The sequence below is a fragment of the Amphibalanus amphitrite genome, unplaced genomic scaffold (assembly GCF_019059575.1).
Source record: "Amphibalanus amphitrite isolate SeventyFive unplaced genomic scaffold, NRLGWU_Aamphi_draft 000132F_arrow, whole genome shotgun sequence".
Classification (NCBI taxonomy): Eukaryota; Metazoa; Arthropoda; class Thecostraca; order Balanomorpha; family Balanidae; genus Amphibalanus; species Amphibalanus amphitrite.
Window position 1 is genome coordinate 647,989 of NW_024881627.1, and position 11,354 is coordinate 659,342.

An 11,354-nucleotide genomic window follows, 5' to 3' on the forward strand; every position below is an offset into this window, starting at 1 on the left:
CGTCTCCGGTGAGGATAACTTCTCAGCATTCTTACTTACAAATACCATACTACTTGAAAACAAAATCGTTTTCGTCCAAGACCCAAAACAACGATGTTCGCATATGAGCAGTGCGCACTAGAGTTGCAAAATTTCACTACCGCACTACCGGCATGCCGGTAATTTTTCACTACCGCAGGTTTATTCGTGGTAACTGGCATGTCTTGCCGGTAGCATGCCGGTATTTTTGATTTTGTGCAAAAAAAAAAAAAATATCAGCAAATGATTCAAACTTTGGACACTAAGAGGCTCTCAAATTGTAGTAACAGCAATATTAGCCACTGCAAGATACATTTTGTGGTAGAAGTTCCATTGCTAAGTGTAGGGGTAACACATGGACCTCAGCATTTCACACAATTCACAGGCTCAGTGGCGGCGGAATAGGGGGTGCGGGGGGTGCAGCTGCACCCCCATCGAAAAACATGGGGGTGCAAACATATCTTTTTGCACCCCCAAAATCCGTACAAGGGGCCCGTCGCACCATCCAATACATTTTCTCCTGAAAACCAGTGATCGGGAAACGAACACTGATATCCGGGATGTCCAATTATGGCCAGGAGTGCCCCATGCTAGTCTTTGGGGCCCCCACACCGGCTAGAAGTGTCCCAAGCCGCGTTTGGTGCTCCATGCGGCATCTGAGGGCCCCCACAACGGCCTCAGAGGGCCCTTTTATGACGATCTCTGAGGGCTCCCACGACGACCTGTCCCTTGGGGCCCTACAACGGCCACTAAGGGCCCTTATGACGACCGCTGAGGGTCCCACAGAGACTCCAGGGCCCCAAGGAGACTCCAGGGGCCACGCTGGCCTCTGAGGGCTCCTATGACGGCCTCTGAGGGCCCTTACGATGATTTCTGAGGGCTCTCACGGCGACCTCTGTCCCCTGGGGCCCTATAACGACCACTAAGGGCCCTCATGACGACCGCTGAGGGTCCCACAGGACTCCAGGGGCCCGCTGGCCTCTGAGGGCCTCTACGACGGTCTCTAAGGCCCTCGTGACGGTCCTAGACCCAACTCAAGTCCGTGGGCCCATTTGGCTTCAGACGGCCCAGCGACGGCCTCTGAGGGCCCCAACACAACCAGGCTGCTGGCATCTGAGGGCCCTGCAACGGTCTATTGAGGACCCTAACGATGGCCTCTAGCGGTCTTACCAAGGCCTCTGAGAGCCCTGCAAAGGTATCTGAGGGCCCATGAAGACCCTCACTATGGCCAAGGACCCTCATACGACCTCTGATGATCCTCTCGAAGGCTTCTAAGGGCCCTCACAACAACTTCTGAGGACCCCAGGACGGTCCCTGAGGGGCTGAGGGCCCTGACGACGACCTCTGTGGGCCCTCACGATGGTCTTTTAGACCCAACGCAAGCTCCAAAGGCCCACGCTGGCGTCTGAGGGCCCCACGACGGCCTCTGAGGGCCTCGATGCAGGCAGGCTCTAGGGGCCATGCTGACCTCTGACTTCTGAGAGCCCTCTTGACGGCTTCTAGGGCCTAACGAAGGCTTCAAGGGCCAACGCTGGCCTCTGAAGAACCCTACGACGGCCTCGGAGGGTCTCAACTCAACGCAGGCAGGTGCCAGGTGACATGCTAGCCTCTGAGGGCCCCGCAGAGTTCAGATTCAGAGGACCCAACGACCTTTGTGGACCTTACGAAATACGAAGGTCTCTGAGAGCTCACGCAGGCTCCTGGAATTCCACACTGATTCTCAGTCCCCATGTCGGCTTGTTGAGGCACTTTATCTGCTCTTGGTGCCCCGTCGCCGGCCTCTGAGAGTCTTCAATGTCGGAACTTATGGGTCCATGGGCCCTACACCGGCTTTTATGGCCCCTACATCGACTCTTGGGACTCATGACCCGTGAAATGTGGGTCTAAGCGGCTTCTAAGAATCCCCATGCTGGTTCTAGTAGCCGCCAGCCGAATATTTGGGCTCACACGCGAGCTCCTGGGACCCCGTGCATACTCGAGGGGTCTACCTGCCTGTAAGACCCCACGCATACTTTTGAGGCTCAAACGCTTGCCCCTGAAGGCCCCACTGAGACCCCTTTCCTCTATTCAGTTCTCCATACCGGCTCTTTAGGCTAAACATTGGCTCATGTGGCCTCCATCCCGGCTTTGGAGGGCCTCCATACAGGCTTTTTTGGGGTCCGATGCCGGTTTCTGAGAGCCCTCAAAAGAATTTCGAGCCTATACTACCTTCTGAAACCTTTCAGCAACTTTTAAGAGACCGACCCTGATCGGAGGGCTCATTGAGTCTGGGGAGTCATGTAGGTCTCTGGAGGAGTCTCTATGTGGTCGGTTTCCAAGGGGCTTCTAAACACGGTCAATTCTTGGAACGGTCTCGTAGGGCCCTCAATGGTCCACTGCGGATCCAGAAAAGTGGTTTGAGACGCTGCGGGTGGTGGGTAGACTAAAAGATTAGCCGATAAAAACTAGCTGCATTTGCTTCTTTATGCTTTCATTATTTGAGATAGGTAGGTACACTGCAATTTCAAACATTTTGCAGAACTTGTGTGTATGGGGATAGTTTTCCAAAATCTCCGTTTTCCATAAATCAATAATAATCACTAAAAAAAAATGAAGGGGGGCCCAAACTTCCAGAGGGGCCCCTCGAGAAAACTTTGCACCCCCAGCCAAAATTACCTTCCGCCGCCACTGCACAGGCTTGGTTATAATTAGAATTGTCAAGAATCTACTGTGGTCTATAAAAGGAAGAATACTCATTCATGTTGCAAAAGCACGATAAAAGTAAGTCTAATGGTAGGTAATATGTATAGCACAATAAAATAAATCAATGTTCATGACAACATTCCCTAGGGGAAAAGGCAGAATCAAAACACCAAAAAACACAATGTTTGGAAACTGGCCTTGAGTCCTGAGATCATGAGATGTGGTCTGAGAAACTCTACAAAGAATTTGACACTGAAAATCCAGCTGAAAAGGCAGGTGTTAGGTAGCCCTGAGTCTGACTTTGGTCCCATTATTAAATGAAAATGGATTTAAACTGGCATTTTGTCTTATCTTTACAAGAAAACACATCATGCAGGCAAAATTGACAAAAAGTGGCGCAAATAATTAGACAACCAAGGATTTACTTTTAAGATTCTCTCTCCCCTAATGAATGGGTGTAATCTGATGACGTAATATTTATTCATATACCCTTTTGGTTGAATGACTGAAGAGAGATGAATTTCTTTGCAGTGAATTACACTACAATGTTGATTTCATTATAATTTGATATTGTGTTGGGTAATTTTTATCAATATAATCATTCACGAAGCAGTGGCTTGCTGTCGTTAAACATCTTTTTTTGCAGCGTTTTAATCAGCTGGTTAAAAGCCACTATTATGGCGCATCTGTTTCGAAATCGATAACCTTGTGTTTGTTCCCGCTTGAGGTTGGAGAGGATGGAAGATATCGTTTTTATACATATTATTTGGTGACTATTCTCAGGACCAGTGAGTTATTAACACATTTTTTACATGATTCGTATCTTATTCACGAACCAGCAAGCCATAGTGGATAGGAAAAAGCACAGTGTATATAAATACAGTGGCGGCAAATGCGCTTGGTCACGTGACCAAATCTGCACGTGCGGTTGTGGCGAGGGCACTTCCCGAAACTCTGGTGCCAACGGCCTCGCGGCGCCCATAGAGAATACATGGGACCTTTTCTTTTCAGACCTATCGTGTCTAAACCAAGCCATTTAGTGCAAGGATACGACTGGTTTGAGATTCAGTAGTCTTTTGGCTATAAGTCGGCATAAGAAACATATTTTTATCGGCAAAATTCGCAAAGTACCAGGTGGTTTTCCGATGCCCTGCACGCCTCCTAACCCCCGGCGCCCGACCGGAGAGTCAGTAGCGCTCCACTCACGACTTTTGGCGATAGCTCAAAACACCTTACAGCTAGAGGGCTGCTATTCGGCACACCTTATCTTTGCTTCCATACGCATCTTTGGAAACCAATTGCATTTCCGTCTCAGGTCAGAGCACTGACTTATGATGACGTCACACGTGAACCTCTGCAATAGTTCCAAAATACCGAAACTTCGCAATGCCCTCGGTGCCAGAGGAGCTGTCACAGCGAGATGATACTTACAGGACCTAGTATCCTCTAGGAGTCTCAAAACTTTTATATCTCGGATTTCTCCTAGAGGTCACATGAGGTCAGGCCGATCGCGTGACGTCACCATTACAAGTCAATGGGGAAAATATGGAAACTGTAATTTTGACGAGAATGATCTTAACCTAGCTCAAGCACATGGAATCGCAATTTCATGCAATGCTTGCAATGTCCAATGCTTCACTTTTGCATCTTTAACCTAGCGTGACGTCATTCATGACGTCACAAAGGTCACAAGTTTTTTCGTCAATAACTCCTGACAAAATTGAACTGGCAAGTCGGAAAAGTCGCCAATAGACTCGGGAAGACCTACCGAATCGAATGATATACGTTATGACCTCCTCCGACCAAGTTCGTGACCTGAGTGCCTCTGACCTGGCTTTGACCCGATGTGAGCACCATATGTTGACCCCACCCAAACAAAAGTGTACTATTTTGACGCACCGGAGCATGACAAACATGATGGTACTAAAATCGCGACTCTGCGCCGTTTTTTTCGGCAAAGTTATTTTTCAAAACCCAAAATCGTATTTTGGCCCTCGGGGCACTTGACCTGACCCTCAGAGGCCACCAGTTGACCTGAGACTTTTTAACCGTGCATCAATCGCTGCGTCCCCGGTCCCGTAACGGCACACATGCTTGTTTTTCCCGCGAGGCTAGCTCAATTAGGGCGAGGGAGTCGTACCCGCCCACTCTCGCGGCGGGGGCGTAGGTATGTAAAAAAAAACTAAGAAGTCTGGTGATGATTGATGCAAGATTCTTACAGATAATGGTAGAATGAGGGTAGGGCATCAGTTATTTAAGATAAGTGAAACAAATTTGCAGCCCTCAGTAGCATTGATTTATGCATTAAGAGTTATAAAACCATAGGCGGCGGAACGGGGAGGGCACCGGGGCACCATGCCCCCTATAATTTTGGCATTTAAACATTAGCCCTATGGGCGTTGCATGGAAAGAATCGGACCGAAAGTCGGCAGTGCCCCCCCCCCCCCCCTATTGAAGGTGTTCCGCCGCTACTGTATAGAACAACTGTAAGCTGCAGGCTCAGCTCTTCAGTTTCTACCTATGCCTGCAAACACAATAAAATCAATGGAAGAGTAATAATAGATTAATTGCATTTTATTGATGCTATTCAAGTATCAATGGTAACTATGTCACCGATGATTCAATATTATTTGCACGGTATCATTTACCACCATGCGTCTAAATATTTAGTATCTAAAATAATGCAGTAAAATAAGCTGCGCCACGTCTGTCGACAAAATCTGGTGCCAACTCAAGGTCACACGGAAAATGTGGTCACGTGACCAATGTCCGGCAGCTGGGAAAAAGTAGATGTTGATCTCGCTTCCTCAGTTAGGAAGATGGCCTAATCTGTACTTGTTAATCTATGTTTTGACCATCTATATTTTCAACATTTGGCTCGTGCCTGCAACTTTTTATAAGAATATGGAAAAGTAGAGCAACTGTGAAATGTAAATGTGATTACTGCTCACTGTCCAGTCTTCAAAAACACATTTCAGTAATTCAAGTCCTTTTTGTCCTCACCTTTTTGATGAATGTAATAGTTTTTTTTTTGTAGGCAATACTTCTTTGATTACAGGTGATATTTTAACAGTTATAGACTGGAATTGAGTTTCAAAATTGTGGGTATTTGTGGGGCCAACTCAGCCAAAATCAGCCTGCTGGTATTTGTGGTTGGACAATGGATGGCTGTTGGGTGGGAGGGGTACTGAAACTGCCAAAATGTGGCATCTCTTGCAGGGGTAAGCTAGAATCAAGAATGCAGGTTTTTTAGTATGCCGGTAATTTGGCGGTTTTTTTTGCTTGGGGCGTGGTAGCATGCCGGTATCCCAGAAAATTTTTGTGGGGCGGGGCGGTGCCGGTAGCAGCCTTTTGGGAAAACTTTGCAACTCTAGTGCGCACATCCCCGTATTGCCGGCGCCCGACTCAGCTGATCAGCTCATCCATCAGTCGACTCTTTGCTCATGTTTAGTTTTTGGCCAAAGTACCTGCGCCAAAGAAGCCTGTCGCACCTGCGGAATCGAGTGGCGGGTCGGACATGTGCCACGTTACAGACATCAATTCAGCGGCCACCTGACGCACCCATCAGAGGCCACCGCCGACCGACGGCGACATGTGGGGACGCAGATTACTGCATAGAGTGCACATCAACATGCATGCATATTACATGGATCTGTTGCATCTGTTGACACCCCAAATTTGCATTATGCATGTATCCGACATGTGCTCTACATAGGTATATCCTGGAGTATGCAGCAGGTCCTGTGTAATAAATACGGCATGAAGTCACTGCGACAATGCGTGGCTAGCCCGTAATGGTCACAGTGACCTAAGGTGGACCGTGACTCATCAGAGGCACCGTCCTGAGATCAGCGCTGCCTGCGGACGGAGTTGAGCTCGGCGGCTGGCCTGTGGGCCCTGGTCCGGCCGGCCGCCGCGCCGCGCCGGTCCGCTCATGTTTCAGGGCGGCGTGGTGGGCTGTGGTGTGCGATAGCAGACCACCACCTGTCACCGACGGAACTGAGGTCATCGCGGTCAGAGACGACCGGCAGGGGCATCGGACCACCGCGCCGGAGCGGTGGACCACTGACCAACGTACCACTGGACCGCGAATAGCGGGACTAGTGGACCAACGGACCACTGATCTGGACTCCATACCATGGTCAGCGCGCCACCAGACCACCGAACCGGCAGACTACTGGACCGGGGGCCGGCTAACCAACGGGCGAGCTGACCCGCGAGCCAAACGGCCAACGGACTGATGGACCAGCGAGCCAAACACCCAACGGGCCGGCGAACTATCTGATCAACGAACCGCGGATGAGCGATCTGGCGGGCCGGCGAGCCTGATGGTTTAGCGGGACGGTAATGAGTGGATGCAGGGCGGCCGGTAGGATTTACCCGTTACTGCACCGGCTCCTACTGGTGTGCCTGCTGGTGATAATTTGTATGATGGTGATGATGTTCCGTGATCTTATTGGATAAACTCACGAACTGTGCATGTGCTCAGTGTATTGAACAACTGACAAGATGTCCCTGATGTTTACTTGGGCTAAACGCTGACATAATTATGAAGAGCGCCAAGAATCCTTTGGTGCTATAACGGAATGTGGAGACCAATCTTTATAGTAATCTGCAGCCCGCCGTCTGGCATTCTTTTTGCACCCTCCCCTCGGTGCACGTCTGATCACCCTCTGCACGTGCCCGCCCGCCCGCCTGTCTGTCTGCCGGGGCTGGGTGTGCGGTATGGCTGGCCGGCGGCTCTGAGAATTTCCCGCCGGTCGGCATCAGATAGTCGTGGGTGCACCACCACCACCGCCACCACCGCGCCGGCGCTGTTTGCATATGAACCGTGCGGTGGGCTATCGAACTGGGTGATAACCATCGGCCCACGGACCCGAGATCGGCGAGTTGAGGCCGGCCCTGATCACTATTCAGTCGTGCCGTTCTCGTGTGGTTTCCAATTAATCAGCCTCATGCAATTCACGTGGCAAATTGCCGAGCGGTTAACGGGACGTTCTGGATCGGCCTGATATAGACCCACTTATCGACTTACTAAATCTAAGCAAAATATATTGTAGACAGCGTATAAAGATTAAAAATAAATGTTCTCACTGTCGTAAAAATGTAGTGGTATTATCTAGCATTCTATTTCGCAAAACACTTGGTGAAAATATTGAATATTAATATCCTCTCATGTGACCTGCTCTGTGTGTATGTGTTTATGTGCTCTGCAAACCAGGCCACACGTGCAGCAGGGGTCGGCGCGGTATGCCATGGGAGCGTGTCAGCTCTCGGCAGAGGTGACCCCGGCCCGGTGACGTCACCGTCCGGCCGCTGGTGGCCAGTGACGTCACCGGGTCGGTTCTGGGAGAGGGCGGCGGCGCCTCTGATGCGGGAACATGACCGGCTCGGTAAACACGGGGCCCGTGGGCGGCCGGCGGCCGGCGCAGACAGGGTGGCGGCGCCGCGGACCCGCTGGACTGGTGCGGGGTGGTGACGGGATGGTACTGGTGCTGCGGTGGTGGTGAGCTGGTGTCCTGGGCCTACGGGATGTGTGTCGAGCTTCTTTGTCACAAGCACCTCATCAAGGCAAATTAAGTAGGACGGAAGTTCAGTATGTCCAACAGAATGAGAATGGTAGTTTCCACGGTCCACCATGCTCCAGAGCGGCCCTTCCGGCTCGTGTCGTGGCGATGGCGGCGTTTGAAGGCCCCCGTAGATAGTGCCTCCGACGCCCACGGACCGACAACATTGCAGTGTTTGCCTGATAGGATAGGGGCTTTGATCCGCCGCCGTCCTCTGGGCCGCTGCCGCCGCGACATACACCGCCTACATCGCCCGCCACCGCCACATACACCGCCTATATCGCCCGCCACTGCCACATACACCGCCTACATCGCCCGCCGCCGAGCACAATGGCTACCGCCCACAACTCCGCCGAACTCCATAGCCGCGCGGGAACACGAAATTTGAAGCATGCCCAACCTAAGCTGGCTTTGACTTATGAACTGAAGGTTTTTTTTTTTAGAAGTCACGTTCTAGAAGTTTCTAGAAGTTCAAGTTTTGTTCAAGAGGTTCAAGGAATTGATTGAGACCCAATGAGACCAATTCATCCCGCAGCTCGTTTGAATTCCTTCGTCTCACGGATTCATTCCATTGAATGGTGTGCTCAATGTATACATATAATTGTTTTTTGCATTGCATTGGCGTGACTAAAAAGCACACACATACGTGACACCATCACTCAATGTGTGCTGAAAATGGTTGATTTAAGTCCTAGCTTTGTCTCATGTGATTACCAAGCAAAATATCTGTGCACCTTCGACGTGACTAAAAAAGTTAATCGCATAAACAAAGCTGTTAAAGAGAGGTCAAAGTATTCGTTAAGTCCAAACCTTTGAATGCACTGGGTGATTGAGACGTTAGGATTGTTCCAACTGAGCATCATATGAGTGTGTTTCGCAACAGTCATAAAGTTTTTATGTTATAGTGGCCATTACTCGTTTTGTTTTTATCAGAAACAAGTGATTTTATTATCGATGTCTGGTACCTACTACATGATGTAGTCATTAACCTCCAAACAACTCGTCTTATTGCAACATTAAAGGCACCTCGCTATACTCCCCGATCAAGTGCTGGATAACGCCATCGCGGAGTGTTCTCAGGCGGAGCTATCAAACCTCTGCCATCAGTTTGCCAAACGTACACATAAATCCGCCTGGCCGCGGTATAAAACGTGTTATCGTGTGACGGGATTGTGTGAAATACGGCTCGGGCCGGCTCACTCAGACGGCACTATCAAGCATACAAGCATTCCGCTGCACCTGTCGATGACTTGGCCGCTAAAAGGCTGGGGATGCAATTATCTGGTTGAGTGAAAATCATGGATACATGAAGTTGTTGATTTCTTTGCTAACCGGCTTTGTGTCTGCTATACACAGAAAACTCGCTTCGCTTCGTTTTGAGCTGAGCTTGCTCTTTTATTATTTGTGTATCAGTGCTGGACACTCTAAGATGTGATGGATAATTCGTTTTTCATGATGTCCGTAGATATGTAAGCAGACTAGATTGTTCCCAAAGTTTAAGAAAAAATGCAGGCTTCGTTAAATTTCCCGCTGAATCGTTTTCAGACCTTTCTTTAAAATGCTTCATTCATCATTGTTTTTTCAATGAAGTATCAGCCGCAGAGCGAGTGTTCTTGGCTTTTACTTGGAATTTAAATCAATCGGATAGCTCTGACCGGAAATAAAAGAAGACACAAAAATTGAAGCATTATCCTTCCCAAGTCGTATCGAGGGGTGGGCCATCACGACCACAGAGTGTCCTGTGTATCCGGTAAAAGTGGTGACTGTGAGTCAGCCTGCCGGTCTGCTGATCTGCCGAGGAGGCCTCCTAGTCCTGAGTCACCGAGGCGCGGACCCGACCGGGCCGGGTAAACAGTGTGATGAGGGTGACCGCAGCCGGGCCCCGCCGGCCGCGCCGGCTCCGATAACAGACAGCATGACGCCAGCGCTGGCCGAGCCCCCCCCCCTCCCCCGTCCTGCGACACGGAGAGGGGGGGGGGGGGTGCTGCCCCCCCCCCCTGAGCGTCCCACCGTGCCCGTGCAGGGACGGTTTATTTATACTGCCGCCAGAGCCGAGTGGCCTGAGAGGCGGGCAGCCAAGATGCAGGCAATTTCATCAACGTTTATGGCGCTTGTGCTTGCTAAAAATCATCATGTTGCTTATCTGTGTTACTTGGGTCCTAAAAAGAGATTATTAAAAAAAAGCAGGCAACCGGTCTCGAGAATTCCTCAGCGATACAGTTGTGGTGCTGGGATCCGGGGTTTAACTTGCTGCGTTGCGCGATCGGGCGATGAGACCATTGCTGTTGTAGCCTGATTCCACAGGATTGTCCGACGTGGGGGGTCCGCTTATCCCGAGAGAGTGGTTGGTAGTGATCACAGGTCACTGGCTAGTGGCTATCGGTCACAGGCAGTTGGTCACTGGTCAGTGGTCGCCGGTTAGTAAGTGTCAGGGAAGGTGCCTGCTCGGCTATGCACCGATGCACCTATGCGGGACGCCTCAGTGGGTCTGGGGGCGGTCACCCGAGTCGAGAACGGCGGGCGGCGCGGAGGTACGGCCGGGAGACGACTGCAGAGACGAATGAGAGACAATTTAAAGACACAAGGGGCCTGAAGACGATCGGTAGACAGAAAAACACAGAGAGAAATTGTAAATAAAACATGGGGTTTTTGGGTGATGTTAGAGACGAAAGTGACAAGGACAGGCGAATCTTAAGTTTTGAAACAAGACACGTCGACGGAATACGGCAGAAAAATACTTGAGGCTGGCGATCTTAAGCAATAAGACCATAAGACCAACAGCTGCAGATCGTGCTCACCACCTGATGTGTCCTCCCGGCAGTGTCCTGATTTTCGTGAATTTTGGTGGAAAACCACACCCAAATGGATTCCCTTTTTGACGTCCCGGTAAGCCAAACGTACGTCGTCCCTGACAGATGAAAATCGCCAAATATATGAAATACCAAAAACAAATAAACAAAAAGAAATGTAATCTCTGAAGCCCTGAAACCATGAAAATGATAGCGCTGTGGTGGGAAAAGATATGGATTATAGATGGGAGGGTAACAGGCGAGAGATCAGCGAGTGCTACTGCCTCTGGGTTTCAAT